Source organism: Mastacembelus armatus, chromosome 22 (assembly GCF_900324485.2).
Source record: "Mastacembelus armatus chromosome 22, fMasArm1.2, whole genome shotgun sequence".
Classification (NCBI taxonomy): domain Eukaryota; kingdom Metazoa; phylum Chordata; class Actinopteri; order Synbranchiformes; family Mastacembelidae; genus Mastacembelus; species Mastacembelus armatus.
In genome coordinates this window covers 1,481,626-1,508,639 of record NC_046654.1, presented here as the reverse complement: position 1 = coordinate 1,508,639, position 27,014 = coordinate 1,481,626, and the positions used below count along the sequence as shown (strand labels likewise).

The following is a 27,014-nucleotide window of genomic DNA, read 5'->3' as shown; positions in this document are numbered from 1 at the left end:
GGTAAAGTCTACACTGCAGACTGGGTCTCATCTAATTTTTATGACAAAACTCAGACTTGGAGTGCAAATGTGTTATAATAAAGAAATGTGCACGTGCTGCCTTTATAATAAACTGATCTTAGATGTACTACCATGTAAACCCAATGAAAAGACCACAATGAGTAAGACCAAAACATCTAAAAACTCTATGAACCAAAGAAACATGTACTTACCTACAGTAGAAGACTTCCTGTGGACTGGAGTCCTCCCTGAAGAGTTGACTTCAGACTAAAAGAAGAAGAAGAAGAGTACTTTATTAATTACTAAGGGGAAATTCAATTGTTACAGCAGTTTTTCTAATTTAAAGTAATTAAATTTAATATTTAAATTATATCAATAGTAATAAATAAAGCAATTAATTTGGATAGAGAAAAGTTTAGTTTAGTTTTTGGGGTGGTGTGGCCTGAATCTCTCAGTCTTGGCTTTAGGAGGAATAGAAAAGCAAAATAAGTGTTAAAATGAGTGATATGCAGACCTAATGTATTTAAAATATACTAATTCTGATTGGCTTGTGTTAATAAAAAAGTGACTTGAGGCTGGTCCTCAAAGGTTTAAGGTTATTTGGACATATGTGAGATAACTTAAGACTTTCCTTACCCTGCTCAACGGTCAACCCCTACACACGTTATACATCCACATAGCCAGAAGAAACTCTGCTAAAGGCTCAACACAACTCAAACAACAAGCAGGTAAAATGGACACATATCGACAACAAGCTGAAAACGTGAAAACACATGCTAATGCAACAAGCTATGCACCGTTTGAAAGCTAACACTCAGCAGGTTCCAACACTACAAGTCCTATTTCTCTACCACTAAAACTCACTGAAAGACCAGCCAAGGATTGTGGATGATTGTGAATTTTGTCTTACCTTTGCTGTTTCCTGATTGTACGTTGTTTTTATATAAAGGAAGCTTCATTACACTGAAATGATTCCGACAAGAATCCATGGACATTTCCGCTTTTGGTAGGACTCTACGTGGGGGGGTTTCTATAGGCTGTAAGCTTTCGAAAGAAGTGTCAATCATGCAAATCGGCCAATGGGCTCTCGAGCTTTCCTTCTGCGCAACGCCCACCGAGCACCGTGTAACAGGAAGCCAAACTGCGACCTCTCAGCATAAGAAGAGATGGCAGCTGAATTGTTCTGCATTTCTGCGATTAATTGAATTATTTTTATTCTGTACATCAAAATAAAGAATAGCCATCAAGAAAATAAGTAAAAGTACTGGACATATTTGTACAATTTGGCACTATTGGATTGTTCCTAGACATTTCTCAACTAAAACCTTTACAACTTTGATCTGGTTTATTTTATTAGCACCACACTTGTCACAGATGACAATCAGATGTTGTTTTCAAGCTTTATTGGGTTTTTAGGCAGCAAGCGCATAATTATAGAGGGGAATTTAAATATAAATTCATAGATTTTTTTTTTTAGGCAGAAATCAAATACAAAGTTTTTTTCTTGTGTTCCATCTTCATTTGCTCTTACCAGGTAGAATATATATTTAAATTTACACATCTACAGTAATCCCCAAAGTCTCACCTTTACTTTGATACCAGTATTATCCATGGAGACCTTGTAGATGCAGAGAAAATCTATAAAAAAAACAAACAAAGATTTAGATAATGCCTTAGCCACTCTTAAAAACATGTAGTATTTTTATGCCTCAAGTCTACAGTATTTCCCTGTGTATTTCACTTACTTTAAGAAATATTTTTACTGTCTATAAGGGCCCACACATTCTGCCCTCTCATGCCACCGCACCAAAACCTTTTACCATCCCATGTGAAAATTTCAAGATAAAAAAAAGCCCTCGGGGTTTGTATTTTCTTGTCCATGTAGGATTGAACTCAGCCTGACCTATTCATGACAGACAACAGCACCAGGCCAGTTCATGAGCTGACAACCAGCCAACACTACAATGCTTTGGATCAGATAAGACAGTTCGCTGGTTTTGCTGGATCATTTACCGCATGTACAGTATTACAGCTTTCTGACAGTGCTGTTGTTTTCAGACATATCAGGTGTTTCTGAGGCTGTGAAGAGATTCTATAGAAAGATGAGTCACTCATCAGAGTGGGAGGAAATCTGAAACTGAGGCAGCTCTTACACCAGACAATGCCTGCTGAGCCCTGACACGCAACGTTCTCTCCTCAAGAGTTACCCCCATTATTGTTTCAACATCAGAGACAAAAATCCTTCCTTGGCACGTTCAGATCAATGGTAAAACACGTCTGTCTAGACGTAGCTGTGATTATCGCATCTTTTAGATATTCAGGTTGAGCAAACGTTTCCGTGTTAGTAAAATGAGACACTGCTCTGAAGCTGAAGCTGTTTTCAGCCTTAGAGAACATCTAAAGCCAATTGTTGCTGCTTGAATCTGTCTGTTTATCTTAAACTGACTTATTTATCCAGGTTTCTCAGGGTTAATAAGAGCTTTTTCATATCTCATTTCTAAAACCTATTTTGAATACATCCATTAGTGGGTTTTAACAGAAACACTGAAATTCAGAAGCCTTTTTCCAAACCTCTCAATCATGACCCCCTCTATTGTTCTGTTCTCACTTCGGCAGACTGAGAACTATGTTCTAACAAGCTGCATGCAGCTACACTGATCAGGAATAGATACGGACTAGTGTGGACAAACAGCTGTGCAGGATGTTTTGGGTTTTAAATGGCCATATTTCTTTAAGCAGCCGCTTGTTGACTGAAACCCATTGGTGGTTAGATCCTGTAATGAGGGCTTCATTAGAACTACTAGAAATGCACACAGGTTTTCTACAGCGTTGACTCTTATTAGGAGACAAACAGGGTTATTCTGTTAAAAACAACCTTTCACAGAAATAACTGCTATCCCTTGTTCTCTTTTCCCTGCTTTACAAATGCCCTACAGGCCTGGCAGGTAATTTCATCATCTACAGGAGGAGCTGCACTTTATAAACCAGCTGTCACTTCCTGAGAAAATGTGCCAGATTCTTGACATCTCATTTTGGACTGAAGTCTTCATACTTGTGCTGCTCGGTGCATTAAAAAGAGCCACTGCAGACGCTACGTAACTAGAACATTTATGTCAAATGTTGGACAAGATTTCTGGAAAAGCGTCTGGAGGTTGAACATATGTATTGACTCAAATGGGAAATCTGGATTTAAAAAATCCAAGGACCATCATTTGTTTTAATTCTGTCCACATGACCTCAGCGGTGACCTTCCTCTAAATGATGAGGACGATGCACCTAAATGAAGCTAAACTAACCAAGTCATCTCATCCTTTATTATTTCCTAACCTTTAACTGTCCTTGTTAAAGTCAAACTGTTTAAGGACCAGAAAACGCAGGAATCCTGAGATTTAATTACCATGACCAGTGCAGCTAAATTTGTCCTATTAACACATTATTAGACCGTGTGAAAATGTCACCGTAAGCCTTGAGCTCTCTGGGAATTATCAGCTCTTCATACACGCCAACGTCTGAACTCCACTTGAAACAGAATGACGCCTCAGGCCTTTTGAAAGAGAGTTGAGAAAACTATTAAATTACTCTCTGCCTGACCCTCGACTTGTGTCCCCTTTTCATGACGACTTTTCTCCTAACGGGGCCTGGAAAATAATTTCATGGTTTATGATGCTATGTAATTGTGCTGTCAGGTCGTCTTTCTAAGGCCCCTCTCGGTTTTCCCCACACACCCCTTCTCGCCTACTTGCTCTTCTTTCCCCAAGGCCCGACCGTACCTCCGCAGCTTTCTGTATTTGCCACCCTCCAAACCTTACCCCGCCACACTTAGAAGTTTTACAGAAACTTAATCTTCCTCCAACACCAAACTTTAACGGTAACCTTTCCATTGGAGCCGAGGGAAGGGGGAGGCAGGGAGAATAAAAATAAAGTTGGCTGTTTAGTTCTGCAGTGTTTGTCATCTCGCTGTCCTTTCACAGTGAGAGAGAGCTACAGGCAGAAGGATTCCTCCTGCCTGTGGAATATCTACTTTATACAAGTTGATTAAACAAGAGTGTGCAGGGGTTTTTTTTTTGTTTTTTTTTTTACGCCTGTTCTCTTCGAGCTGAACCAGATTTTTTTTTTTTTCTGCTTTCGGCTTCCAGCGTGACTCTAAGGAACAACTCAGGATTTAAAAAGAGAACTGAGTCTTCCTCTTCCTCCTTCCCTCTTCTCCTGTTTCTGTTTCCGTCACATAAATAAGTGCAAGATGTTTTTTTTTTTCCTGAGGTGATTTTTGTCTCTTTCTTTTCCTTTATTCTTCTCTTAACTGTTATCTCGCTGCATTCCTCTATGCATCCAACTTTCATCTTTCTTCTCTGTTGATCCTTTCCTCCTTTGATTCTCTTTTCTCTGCTCTTTCCCCTCCAGCAGTTTATCCTTACTTGATGTCTCTTTTTAAGGTGAAATGAATCTTTGTGTCTTTGTAAGATAACTGGAGGTGAAGGTGACTAGTCACAGGGTTAGTTTATGAGCCTAACCCTAAAACAAAGTCTCAACTTTACAACAAGTATTGACTTTCCAAAAATACAATTCAGACCTTTCCTTGCTTTTGCTTTTTCTCTTTCCAAAAATCCCCCAATTTCTAACAAATATCCTCACTTCCTGAATGACCTTGCTGTACTTTTCAAATGTCTTCTCTTTATAAAATGCCATCACTTTTAGAAATTCCCTCTTTTTCTGAAAATAGCTGCACTTCTGAAACTCAGAAAGATGTTTTTTCCCCAAGCCAGGACCAGGCTGCATCATTTCTTGCTAGAGCCATTTTCTTAATAGTACCCGACTCCCCACCCTCTCCCTTCTCTGCAATGCGTTTTCCTGCATCAGCATATCAAACCCACCTCGCCCCAATCTGCATCACTCCCCGAACACCACAGTCTCCTCCCCAGTTGCCTTCCTCACCCCAGTTATTTCCCAGGACCTGAGCTTGGAGAAATTCTTTCACTCTCTTTTGTATGCATGCTCTTGCTAACCTACCTCTGCTACAGGCAACAGCATCCACTGTGTAATAAATACATGGAGGTTCATGCTGCCCCTAGTGCCCGTTTTGCCTGCCATCAGCAGGATGAACGGTCCTGACAGGTAGCTTAAGGCGGGGATGTTGAGCTATTCTACACCATCCCATGGTCCAGTGGGAACTTCTGAAGGACAGAACAACTATCAGCTTTAAAAGTGCGAAAGACTTAAGACTTTAAAACTAAACTTTTCCTTTTTTCGTTATTTCTCATCAAAGTGGCCTTTTTTTTTTTACCAAATCTGTCTTAGCAAACTTCTGTCTTACTAACATCTGAAGTCAAACTCTAACCTGACTGAACTTGAAAACCTGTTTCTTTTTTTAATTCAGGCCTCTGATGAATGACTCTTCTGTTATTAAAAACTCAGACTATATGAACAAAAAAAACAACCTGTTGTTTCAAGGGTTTGATATTTTTGAAATGGACTAACAACCAAAGTGTCCACACATTAATGTAGGGCAAACTAGCAGTATCTCTCTAAGAGATAATTGTGTGTCTTTGTAGTCTTGAGGCAATTAATTGTACAGTGGGGAAACACTGGACAGGACAAAGATGCTCCCATCATTTTTAAAAGTCCAAATCAAGTCTGAAGTCTCTTATGGCTGAAATGCTGCGTGACACCCAGCCTGCTTAGAAAACTGCACTGACAAAAAAACATCTAAGAGTCAGGATAAAATTTGTTTCATTCTTATTTACTTATTCAATAATCAGCTATATAATTAGCTCTTATCTATATATGAAATATCTCTTACCATGCTGTGAATTCAAAGTCAATAAAAAGCTGCTTCTATGTTGTTTTCCACAGTTTTATTGGTCTAATCCAGATTGAACTGAATTTAAGAGCAGTTTTTAAGTCTTTTGAATAAAGTTAAGGCAGGTTTTATTAATACACTGTAAACTCTAAATGCTGAACATTACACTGACGTACTGTAACGACTGTTGCTTTGAAATTGTTGCTGAGGCCAATTACTGGTTTTTAATAAAATGAAAATGATAAACTGAGTCTAAATCCAAGTCAAGTCTCAACATGCTCATTCTTATGACCAGGGCAGTATTTCAATAGCTCCTTCCATTCACTAAGTGTTTTTTTTATCTATTCTACAGATTAAATTTCACCCAATGGGCCAGATGTGTCTGCATTTACTGAAAGAAGCAGTGAGTTGAGCTGCGGAGAGGAGCGGTCTGGAAAGTTACCGTTTGGCTCTCCATTTTAGCCATTTGACATGCTATTGAAAGACTCAAGCAAGAGTCACAAATTCTGTGTGACCATATGTCAGTTTGCCAGTTGTATCTGAGCAGGAATAGGTCACTGTCACTGCCACAGTGCTTCTAAAAAAAAAAAAAAATAGAAGCAAGAGTGGAACTGGCTGCTGGAGACTATGTTTGCATCTTTTCAGAAACGGAGCTGGGAAAATGCCACGGTGCGACACTGAAAACCCTTCCCTGCTCGCCGCTGAGTGCTGAACCAGATCAGTCTGAACAACATAGAAAATGAAGAAATTTGTCTTGGCTGTGGAGCCATCCAGCCTCTTGGCTTCACAGCCAAGCTGAATCCGCTGCCACAGACCACCGAGCTCCTGTGCCCCCCCGGTTCCCAAACATAAATCCTTGACTGTTTTTGGCTCGGAGCGTGGCGCAGTAAACGCACAGAGGAAGAGCAGGGAGCATCCAAATTGTTTCTCTGCGGCCACAGATGAGTTTGGTGCTCAGAGCTCTGTTTTGATGTATAGTCCCATCTCTGTAATTGAATTCATAAGGGAATAACTGAATCTCCACTGGTGGGGACAAATCCCATGACAGCCATAACACACACACACACACACACACACACACACACACACGTGTTCCCATAACCACAGGCTCATACACAAATGGACTAACACGTGTGCATGACGCCAACATAATGTCCACGCATTCAGAGAAATGTCTGACGAGCAAAACATATCTGAAAGAGCCAAATTAAAAAACACCATGCTGCAAAATGAAAGAATCTGTGCAGCCACTGATTTTGTGATTTGCAGGCAGAAAGACATTTAGATTTTTAGTGGGTTAAAATTAGATGTGTTTTAGACCTCTTCATTACAAAGATCTGCTACACAACAGGCTGAATTGACAATATATAAAAGTGCTGCAGATCCCAAACACAGTTAAACTTTAGTCATTTAAACGCTGCTTACACACACTGATAATCTAATTTACAAGTATTTACTTTTTAAATGAATTCAGCTTTGTTTTAACCAAACATCTAGAAATCCTTCAACCTGCAAATCCCCGTTTATGTAAAGCCCTCAACCTCCACTGGACTGTACTGTCATGTATTTAGACTCTTTTCTATCCGGAGGAACATGTCAGGCAAGTAAGTACGTTACTGGAAGAATATTAAAAATATAAACTCACCAGTGGGAGGGTGATGAACACAGCAGCAACTGTCAGAAGAAAAATAAAGCAAATGTCAGGAAGGTATAAAGTGAAGGAGTTACAATAACAGAGGCGATTTTTGCTTTAAGTACATACAACTCAACATCTGTAAACTCAGACCTTGACAGACAGCGGCTAAAGCAGGATCTGGACAGATGAGTTCTGGAGCGAACAGTTACAGGGTTTAAAAGTTCTTAGCATAACCATGTGGTCCAGACTTCATCTTTAGATCACTGCTCATAATATGATTTGTTGCTCAGGATCCAGTTGAAACCAGCAAAATGTTCCTTGACATCACAAACAAGAACAACCATACAACTACAACCCAGACCAAATGCAGGAAAAGAGCCAACTTTCAGGGTCAAACGTTTCTTAATACTTGGTGCTAGACACGTATTTCATTCAGTACCAATGTCCCATAGATCAGTGAGGAATCTTTAGATATTCCAAAAACTTTAACACTTACCTGTTAAAACCCCACCGCCCATATTCGGGCCAGAAAATGTGTTAGCTAATGCATCTCCAAAGATCCTGGGCCTAATTTGAATCAAGTCCGACAAACTAACATTACATCTCATATTATCATCTCAGCAGAAAAAACCTCACGATTCAAATGGTGTAATTATCACTACAGTTCTTTAATGTTAAACAAGACTACAAACACAGCAAGATGGTAAGTTTTACCTTTGCTAATGAGGACAGATCCACACCTGGCCTCCAAGTTTTTAGTCCAAAAGACGTAATATCTTTGAGAAAAGCCATACAACCATCGTCGTTCACTTTTCAGTCCCCATTAAAACGTTTTAATTCCGTTTGTTGTCCGGTTGTTTTCAACGTTTATTTACCACAAACAGGAAAACAGAAGGTAGATTTAGATTCGGCAGACTAGTGTGAATAAAATCCGCCCACAACCAAACTTGACTGTCAGGTTTTACTACGAAAACCAATGGCAATCAGGACTCACAGGCAAAAGTAAAATCAGCCAGTCACATTGTCAGTCAACGATGATTGACATGTGTTGTAGCCAATGAAATGACGTTTCCAATGATGTGACGTCTGTGACGATGACTCGGCACAATCAGAAGCTACTGTCCCGCTAACAGTCGCTGTACAGGCTAACGACGCTAGCGCCATCTTGTGGCAGAATAAGGCTGGTCTGAAGGACTGTCCAGGTCCCGCTCTCCTTCTGATTCAATTTTAGAAAATTCAAAATGTCTCCAAACTGTAGGTTTTAATGAAGCAGGCGTCGCTCTCCGCCATTTTCTCACGTAGCTCATACACTTAAACGTACGAGCCGGAATACAACGGCACGCATGCGTGTAGGCCGTTTGTAGTCCGGTAGTGGTAAAACGTCTGACATCATTAATAAACACAGATAGACAGCTAAAACTGATTAAACAGATCGTTTCTAAACAAACCTCATCAGTGGAAGTGGAACCAAGATTCATTTCTCATGTTTTCCTGGCCCAGTTTTTTAGTTTACACAAAGTTGACTGACAACATTCACACCAGCTCAGAGGATCCAAACATAGGGAAAGTTTTCATCTGAATCAATCAAACAAGATAGGTGTGAACGCACCCTGAGCCCAATTTTAGTCAGAGGATTAGAGGCTGTAAAGGCACCTCTCTCTCCAAGCTTCACATTCAATCTATATTCTTCTTAAAGCAAAGATGCACATCATGTAGTCTGTCAAAGCATGTCAGGAAAAACATTTGCCTGTGGTTCATAACTAGCTAATACCACTAGTTATTAACATTTATTTACTGTCTCCCCCTTTTCTGGTTCTAATTTTCCATCTCTGTGTTCTTCAGATGGCTTTTCCCAAAAAGCAGGACTGCACACAGATCTGTTCAAAGTGGAATAACGCTCTTGAAGGCAACCATCACGTGTGGTGCACAGAAGTGTAAATGAAAGTGTATAAACTTGATCTGTACTTGATCTGGACTTGATAAACTGAATATGCGTGTAAATGCATTCAAGATGCAGGCCCTCACAGCAGGACACGGAGACATACGCCAGGCAGCAGATTTACTTTGATGGGAGAAACAGAGCAGTATGATGTAAGCCCCCTGTTGTGGACATTTAAAGCTGTGTGTGTGTGTGTGTGTGTGTGTGTGGTGGCCCTGTCATGTTGCTTTGTAGCAGGTGTGCGTCTGCAGCTGTACGAACGTGCGCTCCCTCTCTGGTGGCGGCGTGTTTTAAGGTGGTTTGTGTGTAAGCGTGTGTGCACCTCCTCTGTTGTTTTGTTCTACTGCAGCCCTGTAATTACCTTGAGTCAGATCTGCTTCTGTATCACAGGTGGGAGACAGAGAATTTAATTACAGGGTGGGAGCTGTGATGAAGCCCACCTACGTTTGTGCACTTATGTGATTGAACTTGTGCGTGTACTTGGTGTGTGTATTTCTTCTGTTTGTGTGTATGTATTAGTGTGTCGATGGGTGTTTCTCTTGCACAAACTGTATACTTAAGTTATAAATGTTGTTGCTGCAGTTAGCTCTGTGTCTACGGGTTTGGCAGACGCACAAAAGCATGTTCAGGTGTGTGAGACAATGACAGGGGTAGGCGGGTGAGCCTGAGAGACTGAAAGACACAGTTACAAAGGGAGGGTCTGACCGGAGAGCAGGCTGAACACCTGGCACCTGAGCACAGGCAACATGAGCCAGACTGAAAAGACCATGCGGAGGATTCTTCTTCTCTGGTCTCACTTCGCCTCCTCTTTCCAGTTTGGACTTTTCCTTTGGCTGTGATCCGACAAAAGCTTTGTGCTTTTTGCTCCAACACAAGTCATGAGCATCAGTCATTATGGAGCTTAAAGGTGTGCTTCATCACCCTTGTTGCCAAGCAACTCAAAGTTCGACAACATCTTAGAAGCTGCCTAATTAGCTTTGCAGTGTTCAGGGATTTGCCCTCCAGGTAAATACTGGACAGGTTTGTCTGTCATTGGGCCCAGCAGCACCTGCTTTCAGTCTTTGGAACTGGGCTTGCAACCTGTTGCCAGAGGATGATATGATGGGATGCAGATACGTTCACCTCACACTGTGTTGCTTTATTGACTAGGTTGCTATGAAGCAAGTCATCCTGCATAACACTGAGGCTCACTGGCTCATACATAAGTGTGATTTTCCTCATACAGCAGCCTGTGTCTCTCCATGGAGAACCTGACGTGCAACAAAAGGCCACACTGATGCTGTGACGTGACAGACGTGACAGCCATTTTCAAATTCGACCTACAGTTAATCTCACAATGGCCGACAATGAGTATGTAGCAAGGCTTTCTCAAAAATGATGAGTCATAAAATGTCCTGCTGTTAAACTAAAGTTTGAGCACTTATAAACTACCCTAAACAATAGAAAGGACATTTAAAAAGAGCCCACAGACAAATACCAGGGTTTCATAAAGATCATGCAGAGACGCTGATGTCAAAGCCAGAAAAGAAGAAAAATGGGAATTAGTATCATGGAGACTCTCTCCAAGTAAATTATGTTGTGGAAATAGTTTAAAATGTAGAAAATGCTGCAGCTCCTACAACACTATTTTACACTAGCACTAGCTTGTGCTGCTGATTCTGATGTGTGACAACGTACAGTAACCGCCACAGTAACATCTGAAACCCCCTTTAAGCAGCTAATCATGGAGGGACTGTCGCCACAAGTTGAACCGCTTTCCAAACAGACGATGCAACTATCATGTCCACCTGATGCAGCATTGGCTTTGGAACCAGCTCTAATTTTTTCATTCTTCACATTACATTCACTTTTAATTTAACACTCAGCCCAACACCATGAGAGCCTGTCCAGATAAAGCTGCAGATAAATTTACAAGTCCTTGAAAAAATTTCACCTTAGCCCACAGATTCATCCACAACAGTGACTATATGACATTACAGCTGCTGAATTTAAGCCACAAAAACCTGTGATCTGTTCATGTGACTGTGTCTTTTCTCCAAGCAGATTCCTGCCTCTTAGTGCCAATTTATTTCCACAAGAAAATGTATTAGATTTCCATCCAAAACAGCTGGACCAGCACCAGCAAATATGAACTACAATGCATACTGACAATTTTGGAAACTGTGGCTAAAAAGCCTAAGTTCTGCTTCAGGAAGTAACAACACTCCAAGGACTTACTCTACCAATTACCTTTATCATCCGTATCTAATTTTGTACTAAAAATCACCCTAATTTTGGAACAAACCCTGCATTTTTTTCTGGATAGCCTACTTTGTTTTACCTTTCAAAGCCGCCTCTGTTAGCCAAACTCATTTTCGGCTTCACACACCAGCCGCTTCCCTCTGCCTGCTGCATTAGTGCCAAAACTCATGGCCTGAAAACTCTGCCAGTACACTGCAGCCCATTATTTCTTCACTGGTCAGTGATGTGGCCAATCCAGAGAGGACTCAATCATACTGACACGCAGTCAGTACAAAGTCCAGGTGCAAAATACAGAATAATGACTTCTTCATATTTCACAGACAAAACAAAAGGGCACAGAAAAGTCCTAGCTCATTTATTTTCTAGGCTGAACAGGGATTTGGACCAGAAACCAACCCCAGTGCAAGTAAGGACCTGGCTGCTAAACAGTAACAACTCTTCCACAAAGAAACAAATACACACTTTAACAGGATTAATTTTAGAGTGAAAACAAAGTGACTTTCATGTATTTGGAAATGCTGACAGTGCAGTCACATTTGTGGGATTAGTTCATTCTTGTCTCAGACAACAGATCCACAGTTATCAGTTTGCACTCTTAATACGACTGAAGCTCCTCCAAAAGTCCAGATCTGTTCATATTTAGCAAAGGCTTTGTACCCAGCGATGATAATAAACCCCAAATGATTTATTTACATTGTATTAGAGAGCTAAACACAACATTTAGGAAATGCAGCTTTGGTTATGGGCCAGGACGAAATGCTGAGATTTATTAAAACCAAACTTGCAGTAAAAGACTCATCAAGCAGAACAATAAAAGTCCAAAAGAATTTTGCTGTTTTGAGTTTTTGTTTTTGATATTAGTTAATTAGTTAAATCTCTTCTTTGTTGCAAAACTTCTGTTTGGTATTAAGATTCCTGTAGGTGTTTCACATTAAAAGTCTAACAAAAACAGAGACACATCTTTTTGTCACACTCAATGAAATAAACAAAATCTCTAAAGCCTAGAAATATGCATTATTTAGTATAAAAGATAAACGCATTACAGAATTACACTCTACACAGCTTCCATGAGCTGTATTGAAATCAGTTTTATCCACTGCAAAGCAGGTAATGATCATAGATGACAGAGAGGTGAAGAGACGGAGGATCATCCAAGAAACATTGGCTCATTGAGCTCCAGTGGCTGCCCAGAGTCGCTCAGGCCGACCTGTCAGCCTCCCTCCATCCATCCTCCCCCGCCACCTCCCTGCTGCCTTTATCTCTCCCCCATCACTCAGGCCAATGGTGCCCTTCAGAATAAAGGTTAGGAAATCTCATCGGCACACAGCTGTGCACGTCTGCTGCTGTTCTATTTATTCACAAGTATAAATGTATACTTGTTTTGTCATTTGATCAAAAGTCATTGCTAAGTGCTAACTGCTGTTCCTGCAGACACTCTGGATCTGCCACTGCTAAACTACCTCTGTTTTCTTTTTTCACTCAAGACAATCCCAGCGTTCATGCTGAAGAGACACTCAGGGCAAATCTGGTGGTGATAATGTGACCAAATAAATCAGCTGAACACTCTTGTACTATGGCCTGAAAAAGTAATGTCTCAACATCAGTGTTTTAAGGACTCATAGTTATCTCCCTAGAATAAAAAAATAAAGTCATCTCCACTGTACCACAGCTCAGGTTAATGCTAATATCAGCACACTAACTGTCCCTTTACAGTCTGTTACACTTCAGCTTGATAATGTACTGATGCTAATGGTCCTGTGTGTTTTGTAATAGCACAACAAAGCTAAAACACCAGGGGCCAGATGTATGAAAAGTGCACCAAACCTCTGTATCAGCCTCTTCCCACACATAAAGTGCTATTAATAAAAGAAGAATGGCGTCTGCAGAAGAAATGTCAGAGGATCACAAGTCATTAGGCTCTAACCACAGGGGTCATACATGTCTGCACTACATTTTATGGTGATCCAGTTCACACCTGACCACTGTGTGGGATCCACAGACCAACAGAAGACACACTACACCTCTAGTGTGCATGTGGTTGTGGCTGAGGAGGCAGAGCAGGTAGAATCTGTAAAATATGTTGATCTTTTTAACTTTGAGTTGAAGGTGACATTTCAGGTGACTATCACATCAAAATTTCAGAATTTTAGTTTGCAATGAGAGAAAAATCAAACAAAAGCAGAAAATCCTTCTCTTTTCTTAGAGAATACTTCAATATAAATCCAAATAGTCACTGATCAACCTTCTATTTATGAACATATACACAAGTCTGTTGTTGTTTGTGCAGATTGCTCTGTTAAATTTACTTACACATGCACAAATATGCTTATGTGCACGAAACTCAGCACAAACTATCACAGCATGTGCAGGAGACTGTTGTCCTAACAGACACAAGCTTACGTCTCAGCTGCCTGTTGACATGATGAAGTGAGACTCCTTCTGTTTCAACGTCCTGTCCCTGTCTGTCTGTCTGTCTTTACCCCCCCCCCATCCATCCTCTGCAGCTGTACATCCACATCCACCCGCTGCCAGTCTGCTTCCCTCTCAGCAGATAAATCATTCATCCCCAGGCACCTCTGCACGCTGCTGCGGACTCCCGTATGCGTGGGAACAGTGCATTATGAGCTACGTCCACACGACCTTGTTTTGACACTGCGGCGAGCCTCATCAGACCACCTTCCACTTTCTGCATCAGTTGTTTGCCAGACAATGTCCACTGAGGCTCAGGCACAGAACCACACAGAATGATGGGTCAGTGCGTCATGAATTAATGATTATAGCTCTCCTACCTGAGCGCTGGGAGTGGACTGCTATTAGAGACATTTTGTTGGGGGGGGGGGGCAGCTGCAGGGACGGAATATGGTTTTTCAGGGCTCAGACAAGTCAAACTGTTTACAACACTAAAGTGAAAGTGTCAGCTGTTTATTGGAGAGCTGAGGTGACGATTAATCTCTGCTGACTGTATGATGACATAAAAGACCCACGGGACTATGGTTGAGAGGCTGTTTAGCCCTTATTCAGCCAGGAAGACACTTAACAGCTAAAACCTTCAATATCAGTGAAGTGCACACGGCCTAGTACCGACGTTTCCCCTCCTCACCCCTGCCCCTCTGCCCTTCTCTGATATAAATAGCAGCATTTCGCCATTTGTGCATCTTAATCAGTCCAAGGGTTTGGTGTTTGTAAAGACACACAGATGTTTTCTCTCTCACTGTACAATAACTTAAAAAAAAAAAAAAAAGAATAAAAACAAAACATGATTTCTGCAATATCAACATTGTTATTATTGGCCCTGGGCTACAGAAACAGTAAAAACCAACAACTTGCCTGTAAACAGCAAATGTACAGAAAAAAAAAAAAACACTGACATTAAAACAGTGTTGACAGAGGAGTTTACAAAATGGAACCTGAACCAAAATAACACCACAAGATGAGAAGAAACCCCCCCACCACCATCTCTACCCTCCCACCCCTGCAGGTACGCAGCAGGCTTTGCTGTGGGGAGTGACATATGCCCCCCCCACAGACACACAGACACACACACTACTTCAAAACTTCCTTATCCCTGCCACCACATTTAAAGCATCTAAGAGTGTGGACAGATGCTTTAAAGTCTCGAGGCTCTGTGGATTTATTGTGTTTGTGCAGTTTTCTCTGTGAGGAACGCAGGTTTATTCTCCTGCCACTCTGCAGGGTTCAGCATGTCCAAGGAACACACTCACCGCCCTGTTCCGACAGGGGGCCTGTCACGTTTTAGAGAATAAACAAATTATCACAGTTACAAATTCTCTCTGTCCTGTATTCAAAGGAAGAATTCACTGCTCCACACAACTCAGCCCTTTATTAGTCAAACACCAAAATAAAAAAATGTTATTTATGCCAAAGGGAAAACTCCTACAACAGAGTTTACAAAGATCTCTTCAAAGAGTGAAGTTAACTACTGACATAAATAACCCACATTTGAAAGACAAGAATCAGGTTAATAATTAGCGAAGCCTCCCTTTAAGTTTCTCCATCTCAAGATCAGAGTGAAAACTACATTTCTCAAAACGTCAAAATTAAAATGAGGTCTGGTTCTGGTCTGATTGGAACATCACCGTCTTGATTCGAGTAATCACGGGTCGTGTTTGTTCGCCTCCTTGAGCAACACCACTTATTCTAATGAGCGCACAAGACTCCCAGCTGCCTCTGTTTGGGTTCGCGTTATTTACCGAGCAATTAGTCACGAAGCACAAGCTTTGACTGGAATATGACTGTATAGAGTGACAGAGCAACCTGCCTGCTCACACATTTAAAGACTAGATTTTTACCTATGTTTCACTCTCATTCAGCAACACAAAGATAATATAGTCTTCTGTGCAACGCAGTTAAAAAGTGAAGGAGAAAGAAAATAGAGCTGAGACATGTTTAGTTTAGGCTTTCACTGTCTTTAAAGGTGTACTAAATGAGATGTTTAAATTGATTCAAATCAAAAGAACCACTCAATACCACTTGACTGTCCGATCCATATCTGATAGAGCTACTTCTCATTAATCACTTTGTTTGTTTGTTGTTGTTTTTTTGCATGTAATAAACTAATTGGTGTTTATAAGATAATTCAGTGCATTTATTCTTCACCAGCATTATCTAAATAATCAAGGTAATTAAAATTCACTGCAATTTAAGATGCACACACTGTATCCTCACTTTTGTTAACATCCTGTTTTGAAAACCCCTCATGAGTTCCTGGAAGTTGTCAGTATTTCATCGCTGAAACAAATCTCAAACAGGTTGTTGCTGATGAAACACACTGACTGACCTGATGCAGAGACCTGGATCGGTTTCATCATCATGGCAAACACAGGTAAGTTATTAGGCCTGTCAGTGGAGACTAGACCTGGTTGACATCATTTTGATATCCACCCATGGAGCTCTCTGATTGGCTGGCGGTCCCGTGGAGAGGGTTCTCATTACAGGTTGTTGTTCTGATATCTCTCTCGTCCAGACCTGCGCTCAGCACTTTCCGCTCGCTTAATTGACAACGGCAGCTCGCAGAGAAATGATGCTGAGATGTGCTCAGCCCGTTAACAAATACTCTGCTGCTCGTTGTACATTTACAGATTAGCCTGTCGCCTCTGCTCAGCCAGTAAACATAAATAAACTGGGAGGTCTCCATGTTCAGTGCTTATTAGATCTGAACAAGAAAATGATGGACCTAATTAACATGGTGGAAATATTTGGTTTACACGGCCAAGAGAAAAGCCTTCAACTGTCTTTTTAAATAGATATTTCAATAGATTTCTAGACATGGATCATCGAATGGCAGTAGGAAAACAGACACTTGCTGAACCTGAGCATATAAATATTTGACACTTGAACCTCCCTTAGCACAATCTACATAATGGACTTGACTGTGCAGCAGGGTGAATCATGCAAAGGAATACTGAAACTCACTTGTTTCAGAGGAAAACAGACTTAGACAATTACCGTGATTCGCCTTGTTTTGTCTCTTCTCTTTTCCTCATGTTCTCCCTGCAGTCATGAATATGCAGAAAGACGATATTTACGGCTGCTAATGAATATTCTGCACAAAGTCTGCTTCGCAAATTAGGCGAGCAGAGGGAATTGGATAGCTACTAGGTGCTTCTCTCAAAACAACATCAGAGGAGAAAATCAACTAACTCTGCTTTTGAAAGGCTAATTTGATGTCATTATTATTATGGTTCATGAGCACACAGTCCCAGATAATATACAAAGGAATGTGCAGCCCAGAGAAACAGGAGTTTGCTTTTTCCATATAAGCATCTTTTCATAGACCTGTAGATGTAGACGTCTGCTCAAGGACATTTGAATCTAGACTCCTTCTCACTGCTCTCAGGAGCAAATTAATCCCTCAACGCCAACCAAAAAAATGAAATCTATTTTTAGCGGTTCATTAAAGCCACTTCTAAACTGAGTCCAACACCAACACTCAGATTGGAGTAATTGGAGGGGTGTGTGTGTGTGTGTGTGTGTGTGTGTGTGTGTGTGTGTATAATGGGGGAGTCATGTCCCACTCAGGATTGAATTTGAATGTTTGCGTTTTGAATGTGCAACTCCTGCATCACTAATGAGGATCTGTAGTGTTAATCAAAGATGCCGCGGGTGCCAATCAACATGATTACAGTAAAGAACTGCTTAGGATCACAACAGCAAAGGATTCTGGGAGCCGAGCACAAGGCTGTTTGTGAGGGGGGCATGCGTGCCGAAGAACAAAAAAGATGGATAAAGTGACAGGGACGGATAGAGACAGGTGAGTATTAGGTAACAGGTTAGACCTTTTGTTGTTACTCCAGCTCATCCACCCTGTGCTGTCAAAGTAAACTACAGACACCACTAACCAGTTGGACGTGTAAAATGTTTGGTGCACTGTGCTGCTGCTCAAACTGTCCAAGTGCATAGACTTTTAGCATCTTGATTTCATAGAACCACAGTGTCAGCACCATTTAGCTAATTAGGTGCCGATAATCAAATTTGGGCCAATCTACACATCCTGTTATCAGAAGATAAATCAGTCCCTTCTGGGAGGTGCCAGGTCTGGATGCCTGGGTGTCTCGTTTTGGATTTTTGTTTATTTGTAAAGTTTTGAATTGAGTTTTTAATGCAGATTATCCACAGAAATGTGATTTCATTTCACTTTGGAAATAAACTCTGGATTTAGGATTAGCATATCTGCACATGCAAAAAAAAAAACAGTAAAGAAAAACAAACTGAAAACGAAAAATGACTGAGCCTGTGAGAGCCAGAAACCCCTGGAGGTTTCAGAAAAAAAAAAAAGAGTGACAGAGAGAGAGAAGAAAATAAAAATGACAGACAGACACAGGTGAAATGGAGACGGAAACCAAATGAAGTCACGTTTAGAGCTGACGGTGAGCGTGTAATGAAGTGTGTATATCATTGAGGGAGAAAGAAAACTCCCCTGATCTCACTGGTTTCTTTGCCCTCCCCTCCTCCTGTCGGGCCTGTGTCGGTATCATGGTGATTGGAGGGGAGCGGCGGCTCTGCAGGCATCTGCTCGTTTTGTTAGGAACTGTGTGCAAGTAAACACTTTCTGCTCACAACCATCTGTCCGAGCTCAGATCTGCATGAGAGCTGGCAGACTTGGCTGGAAGAGACAGAGGGAGAGAGAAGAGATAAAGAGGAGGAAGAAAGGAAAGTGATGAAAGGAAACCAGACACATGGAGAAAGGGGGCAGGGAGGACGCTGACAGCCATGTAAAATATAGGATATTTCTAATCAAATCTTTTGTTTTTGGATGCACAAACCAAACAATAGACTAATGCCAGTTCCTGCCTCAGCTAAAGAAAAAATCCAGACCTCATACCACACTGCACCAAGTGTGGAAATAAATGTGGAACGTTAAAAAAAATAAAAATAAACGGAAAAATTCCTGCCTGATAGCACCAAATAACAAAACTGCATGTTTGCATGACTCAAAAGGAAATGTAATTAGCACCAATGACTTAAGAATGAATTAGTAATGCAGTCTGTATATACATGTTATTGAAATATTCAAGATGAAGGTCGGGTGCTACAAACCAGCAACCGGTATCTAACGTTTTAGCTGCAAATGCTACAAAAGTCTCACGTCAATAAGATTAAGAACTGGGACATTATTATTCTGTACAAGAGCGAGATAATCTGAGCAGGCAGGTTGATGCAGCAAAGACTTACAACAAGAAACATCTTAAATAAACATCTGCACTTCAACCAACATGGTTCTGTCTTCAGAATCCAGAATTTAGAGTAAAAATAATACATCATCTCTTCATTAAATGGTCCTGCTGAAATGATGCTGCCTTTAAAAATGCAAACTCAATTGGAGGCCGCTGTAGTTCAAAACTGAAGACGCAGGAAGTGGGAAAAAAAAAAAAAAAGCATAAAAATAGAAAAAAAGGAACCACAAGTGAAAATTGCGATTGAGGAGAAAGCAGCTACAGTCTGTGTGTTTACGTGGAACTCCATCTGCTTGTCTTTATGACTGGTGTTATCTGTCTGTCTGACCGTCTGTCTGTTTATCGAGCTCTCACATACACAGAACAAAGGAGCAAATAAAAACAAGCTGGGGAGGTGCACACCCATCCAGGGCTTTCCATCCAAAACTGAGCCTTTCAGACAATCACAGAACCAAATCTAAACATCTGCTCTTCAGTTTTGTCAGCCTGTCATCACACAGGCCATGTTGACTTTGACACAGTCTTCACCGTTAACTGGCTGGAAAATAGGAATGATTAAAGTTTGTGTTGTGTAGCCAACAAGCATAACAGGAGATTTATTTTGTAATGCTGTTTTCCATACTTCTGTATGATCCGATCAGTCAGCAGATAGATTCTGGTATTTATGTAGAAACTAACAATATCTGAAACTATTCATCTCAGTGAACAGTAAGAGAAACATTCAATCTGACAGTAGTTTTTTTTCGGTAATTCACTCCTAATTTCTGGGAAAGGAAGAATCCCATATTCACACAATTTTCTTGCTGCCACCAACATGCAAATTGCCATCACATTCTGTCAGTAAACACATTTGCTATTTGTCTTTCTTACAAGTAAAATTATGGCCACCATAAAGACCATTCAACAACACGTTTGTGGAATTTGTGTTTTTGTGGTAAGAAAAGCACAGCGACACCTAAACAGCAGCCTTCCAGTCAGTGCCTTAAGGGACACACTTTATCTGTCTTATCTGTCTTTGACAGGACAAAATGTCAGTTTATTTACACACTGTGATCCGGGTAGAGGACATTCTTCTTCAGCAGGTCAACCTGTCAACTTCTTCACCTGAATACAATCGTGCTTTTCTTTATGCTGCTGCTAAAGCACTCTATCCCTGTGCCCGTTTGCCTGTTTATCCTTTGAGCAGCTGAATGTGAGCTGAATGATGGTGGCTCTACCTGCTCTGACCTTATTCTGCCTCTGTATCCTTCAGTCAGTCAGACACATCCTCTGTCCGCCTGCCTGTCACAATCTCTTGTTTTCATCTATCAGTTGGTGCAGGATTCATGACTATGAACTTGCTGCAGGAGCACATCAACACCTTTACTGGAAAACATGAATTTACATACTGTATGTAAGCAAAAACAACACAGTACACACAGAAGGCAATGCATACCAGTTCACAGACACCTTCAGTAACCAACCCATCAGTCCTACAGAGGCTTACACCTGGATCAGGTGTGTTCAGTCAGTCAGAAGCTGGAAGGGCAGGAATAGTTAGAAAACAAGAGCAATTAAAGTTTATAGCCAAGCAGCAGGTTCTTCTGTTTAATGTGGGACACTAATCGTAGAGTTAGTCTGACTTTAAACCTGAGTCACTTCCCCCCAGATTTATTTCAGAAAGGAAATGACATGTAACATTCATTTAATATGAATTCTTGGTGTAAAACAAAACAAAGCATTACCGTAACTACTGTAAATAAATACTGACCGATGCACAGTTTTTTTAGCCCAGGACTTCCAGGGTAGACATTCAACCCCTGTGCACTAGTTTGCTAAATCTTAGCATGTTATAATCCAACCATTTAACAGGTCAAACTAACAGCCTTAATCGTACATCATTCAGGAAATGACTAAAACAAAGCACTAAACGCTAAATATAACCACAGTCCATGTATCTATTTGTACAACTGTGTTTATTTACTTCATTCCTATTTTGTGCTGCAAGACGGTGCAACAAAACTGAATTTTTTCCACAATAGGAATGAGCTGCTGTAACTTTCATGTCAGGACATTTTCGGGCTTTGGTATTAACTTTGCAGGCTGTATTTGTACACTCACTGAGGAGAACCGGCAGCTGTTTACAGGTCGTCCCTGCAAACACTCAGGTACTCTGCCTGCTTCGCTTGATTAATTAGAGCAGAATGGATTTGGCTGGCTGAACGTTATTCTCTGTATGCACAGCTGCTGAGGCTGGACGGGATGGAGGGAAGATGGAAAACACAGTGACTGAGCACTCACTTTAGTCTCAAGGGCCCCTATTTTTTTATCTCTATAAATAAACAAAAGCATTTACACCAACAGAAATGGCATTTCTGAAACATGGGTTATAAAATCTCTAACCGCCTGCTTTTTAACCTGTTATTATTAAAAACTAAAACACTAACTAAAGGCCAGAAAATGTGACATCAACCTGGGGAAACTTGAACAGGTACAAAAACTGGGTACTGTCAGTGAAATAAAGAGAACATTTAATACCAAGGAAGGCCTGAGCAAAAAGGACAAAAAGTAAAAAAAATATATTATTTTCCTATTTTCCTATTAATTCCCCCCTGGCTGTCCACATATTGGATATTTTTGGCGCTTCGGAGAGCTGGGACACAGGTCTCCTCCTCCTCCCCCCTCATCAGCAGCTTTCCTAGGCGAGGAGAAAGGATCAACCTGGATTTCTGATGTGTCTGTTGCACTGCCATAGATAGAACATGCCAGGGGCTCTGCTGGGTAGATAGCTAACAATTGATCTCCCTCTAGACGGGACCCCCAGACTGGTAAACCCAACGCCCACATGCCTTGCTCGCCTCGCTCTCCTCCCACGCTGTCTGTCTGTCTGTGTGGACGAAGGAGGAGATTCAGCGTTTCTGCCCCACGGGGTGAAAACACACTGACAAGACACAGTCAAATACGAGAATAGCAGAAACATGTCTGCCTTTTATTTTTAACAAGGGATGAAAATTTGCTTCCAGACAGGATGTCTGTAAACATCCCCTGAGCCAACTGTGTCTTGGGCTTGAACCAGCAGCTCCAGTGCAGCAGGGTTCACACTGAGACAACACAGTCATGCCTGAAAGGAACAGCTCACCAACTCCCACCATGATTCCCACCAGTCATTCTGGCTACAGCAAGAACTTCATGCTCACATAACTGATGCTAATGTGCTCATACTTGCTGTACACTCAGTCAAGACTCATTCAAATCAGTTCGGGTTAGACCAAAGATTAGGAACAACTCTGCCCTAAAACAGCTTCAACAAAAACTGAGTGTTAAAAGCCTCCTGGGGGCAGGATTTATTCCAAGCCTGCAGCATCACACCGCATTAGGTTTACCTACGTGGACCTGAACTGGCAGCATAGAACTGAGGATGGAGATGACTCCTGGTCTAGAGTTAAATACAGTCTGATTCCCAGCACCTGTCAGGGAGGGGGACAGGGAGGGACCCTACATTTAGTGTCAACTACTGGAGAAAAGTCCAACAACTATTGACATACTGATGGAAGAATACCTCTGAAACAGGGTCAATTCAGAACAACTAAATATTTAGAGGATGGGACATTTGGAGATGATCTTACTACAAACAACTCCACTAATACTGAACAGAGAAGTTTAGACGAGCATCTGAAATATTTACACATTTGTATAGATGTACAAAAACACCAACATTAGTGACCTGGTGACACTGTACTGGTGACATACTCTAATATCATGCTAAATTTCTGTATGTTTCCAAATACATTACAGTACCACATGTTAATATGTTCTAATAACCGTTCTTCTCTAACAATAAACTGAAAGTTGGCTTTCTCTGTATCTGACTCCTGTTTCTGTCTAAATATGAACTTTGGACTGCCATAAAATCTAATTTTAATTTAAACCCGACAGTTCCTCCAAAATAGTTTTCTGTCAGATTTTGAATTAATGCTGAGGAAGGTCTGATGACAGATTAAATTATTTTCCTAGTGACATAGTCATCAAACATGCAGCTTAAAGACATATTTCTAAGCAATATTACTCTTGTACAGGTAAGACTCTTGCACAACTATAATCTTTATGCAGAAAAACATTAGTTTACACCCTCCCAAGCTTATTCATCTGCAACTGGTCACTGGAGGGTTAACAAGTGCCTTTCGATTTCATTTCCCTCCTGTGATTTATAGTTAAGGGCTTTTGCTTTAACGTCTGTGCCAACAAAGTGCCATTCCTGCAGTTTTAGGATTTAGTTTGACCAGGAGGTAGAAAGGTCGATTATTAACCAAAAAACACAGAGCTCGTTATTTCTGCCAACATGCCCTTGAGCTTTATTTCCCCTTTCACTGCTCATTTGCTCAGACCAGGTAGAGCAGAGTAGGAACATCTATAAGTAAATCCATAATTACATGCAGTCCACATTCATTCCCACTATAGCGTATAACACAAAGAAACTCTCAGCACAATGTGTTTACATAACCACCTTTCATTTGTATTCTGTTTCCCTGCTTATTTTACATTCTTTTCATGTGTGTGCTGCTATTCTGGTTCTTCTGAATCCTGTTACTCTGCTGTTGCCACCACTCTTTCTTCCACGGGGATCGGCAAAGTTTAATCTTGAATTTAATACCTGAAATTTGACAGTTAAATCCACAGCACCAGAAGGAGTTTTAGCTGCTGAGTGCTGGCTAAAGCTCAAACTAACCCTGAATAGTGACTGAAGATGAGGGACAAGCTCTGCAGCAGTAAAGTTTAAGGTAACAGAGAGTCCTGAAAATCTGGAAAAATCTGCAGCTGATATTTAAACATTTTATGTTTCTTAAACTCTTCGATGAAAGAGACTGTATTAAAAATGAAACCTCTAATATCATTATTGCCATTAATTACTCGTCAATTCATTTTTGTTAATTAATAAACAATCACAATATAGTGAGGTAATTTAATGTCTTCTTTTGCCTGACCAGAACGTGTTGGCTTGTCCAAAAGCTTCAATTTGAGCCGCTGCATTAAACAAACTGATTATCAAAATAATTGCAAGACAGTTTTCTTTTAATCAAGTAACTGATTCATCAATTAGTTGCTGCAGGTGTAATTAGGTGTAAGTGCTGCTCAGCTTTAATCTGAAGATGTTTACAAATGTATGTAAAATCACATAGAAATAATCACACCAGTGTTAAATGCAGCAAACTGTGACCCCTGGTTATCTAGAATATCATTCCTAAACAAACTAACAATGCTAAAACAGTGTACACAGTATTTCAAATTTGCAGATTTGACCATTTTTAAGACAAGAATATGTGAAAGGCCTTAAAAAGCAGCATTTACACTATTCACACAACTGCCTACAATCAGCAGCTCCCACAATGGAGACACTTTACCTGAGCTGTAATATAATTATACTTGGCAGAAGACATGAGACAATATAAATGAAAAAAAACAGAATTGCATGACCTCTCATTAGAGGGTTAATTAATTACTTTTGTGTTGCTTTTATTAGAGAAGCTAATAAGAAGCAGTGGCTGACTTTGCTCAAATCCTGTGTTTGCCAGGAAGATGCCAGGGAGTGAAAAGTCACTAAGTCCTGAGGAAAATGGTCGTGAAGGAGAGACACTGCATATGAAAATATATATACTTCCATCTGATGTGTATATAATAATTTCATAATCAGCCATCAACAGTAGCTGGACTGTTTTGTTTAGTGTTTGAATTGGCAGTGGCCGTCAGAGGACGGAGGAACAAGAAAGAAAAGGATGAAAGTGGAAATGAAGCCTCATGGGGGACGGCATGCGATCAGACGGTTTCCCACAGTTCAGCAGGATCGTGAGAAAGGCGGCGAGGATTGAGCCCAGCTGTCCAGAGTGTGGGCTAATTGATTTAAGCTGTTTCTACGGGGGGATTTACCTTGCCAGTAATTAGAGGTGATTTCTAACAGCGCTGCAGCTCACTGGGCTGAGAGCCCCTGCAGATGGATTTACAATCAAATCCATCAAATCCAAAAATCTCATTTTTGTGTTTTTTTTTTTAAGCCATCGGGTCAAAATTTGTAAATCTTGTGACAAAGAGTCTTAAGGATTTAGTTGCTGATACACAGATGCCAAAAACAAAAAAAAGCCAAATCTAGGGCTAGGTGGTCTAGGCTTTCATTGAATTTAAGACGGATAAAATGCATTATAAGAACACCAATACCATTATAAACACAAACCGAAGCCACTATGAGCCTAACAGAGTGCATATTAAAAATAAAACCACTTTCTTAGGAGTTCCTCTGTTCCTCTGTTAGGAAAATGCCAAATTTTCTTCAAAATCCAAATGCTGACAATGGTATCTCTAACTCAGAAGAAATGATGGGTCTAAAAAAAGTTACTATTCAGTTTTGCCACAGGAAATTGAATTAAGGAAAAAGTAGTAGTTACTGCGCACTGGAACAGCCTAATTATATGAAGCTGAAGTTCTACATACTACAACTATCACAGACACATAAATATAGAGCTAAAGATTCTCAAACTAAAATACTGAAAAAAATGCTGATGACTCAGTTCCAGCTGAAGAGGTCTTGGACTCTGGTGACATCAACAGATAAAAAAAAAAAAACATTAGTTATAGCCCAAACTGTTTTTGGTCTTACTCTTCCAATGTCTTCATTATTACCTTATCAAGAACAGCCATGAATCTAACTTTAGCCCCAGTCCCAGTCCCAGAGTCCCAGTCCTCTGGCACTGCTGTCTAAATATGGAAAACCCACATGGAGTCAGATTTTCCATTTCTTTGGACAACATTTCAAAAATCCAAACGGTGTCACAGATGCAGAACAGGCAGATATGAGCCGGCAGTGTAAATTCCGTATTTTGAAGCAGCGCCTGGTTTCCCTGAAGCGTCACGGTGCCAAGTTCGACTATTTTAGGCCGGTCTACTGAGATAACCTCCTGGGTAAAAGGAAAGTGAGGAAACCTGGTTTACTGTGACACAGCTTCCCCCTTTTTTTGAGTCATGTATCAAGACTTCAGTAAACGATTGATGAATATTTGGATGTTGTGGTGTTCTAGTTAAAAAACAGTCAAGACAATGAGGCACAGAGCAATACATTAAGTAGAGCAAAATAACTACGACTCTCAAATCATTTCCAGCACAGATAAGTTAACCACAGGGGGATGAATTCTTATTCTCAAAGATAAACATCCTTCTAAAATTAACCTGCTGCCATAACTCAGTACAACAGATTTTGGAGCCTGGGTGCAGGGATTTTCTCCCATTCACCCACAAAAGCATCAGTGGGGTCCAGCACTGGATCACAGTAATGTTCCAGTTCATCCCACAGGTGCTGGATGGGGTAGGAAGTTGGGACCCTGCAGGCCAGTCAAGATCTTACTGAAACAGGAAAGAGCCAAGCACAAACTGCTGCCATGAAGCTGGAAGCAAATTACAGTCTAAAATATCATTCACATGCTGTGACACTACAATTTCCTTGCATTTAAATTAAGCAGCCAAACCATGAATCCTAACCCTTTAACCCCTTGGATCCTAAACCCCTTTTCCACAGTTGTGTTACTTTTCTAAAATGTCCTTCAAGTGAGTGGGTACTGTTAAAACAAAGTAGACTGCTTCACAGAAATTCTGAAGAATCTCCTGCAGGTTCCGGAGTAGACATTTAGAGTGACTCCCGAATGAGGCGCCTGCTAAGGAGCACATTTTCATAGTAAAAGATGACTG

At 40.7% G+C, this 27,014-nt stretch overlaps 1 long non-coding RNA gene across 1 annotated transcript in view; it reads right to left on the bottom strand.

The window, feature by feature from the left end:
- Positions 1-26,005, bottom strand: part of LOC113126976 (uncharacterized) — a 28,790-nt gene extending 2,785 nt beyond the window's left edge. Inside the window, exons 1-4 of the long non-coding RNA XR_003295353.1 lie at positions 25,956-26,005; positions 7,443-7,471; positions 1,586-1,638; positions 213-267 (exon numbers count right to left, since the gene is read on the bottom strand). This is a non-coding gene — a long non-coding RNA (uncharacterized LOC113126976). The remainder of the gene's footprint in view (positions 1-212; positions 268-1,585; positions 1,639-7,442; positions 7,472-25,955) is intronic.
- Positions 26,006-27,014: the final 1,009 nt, after the last annotated feature.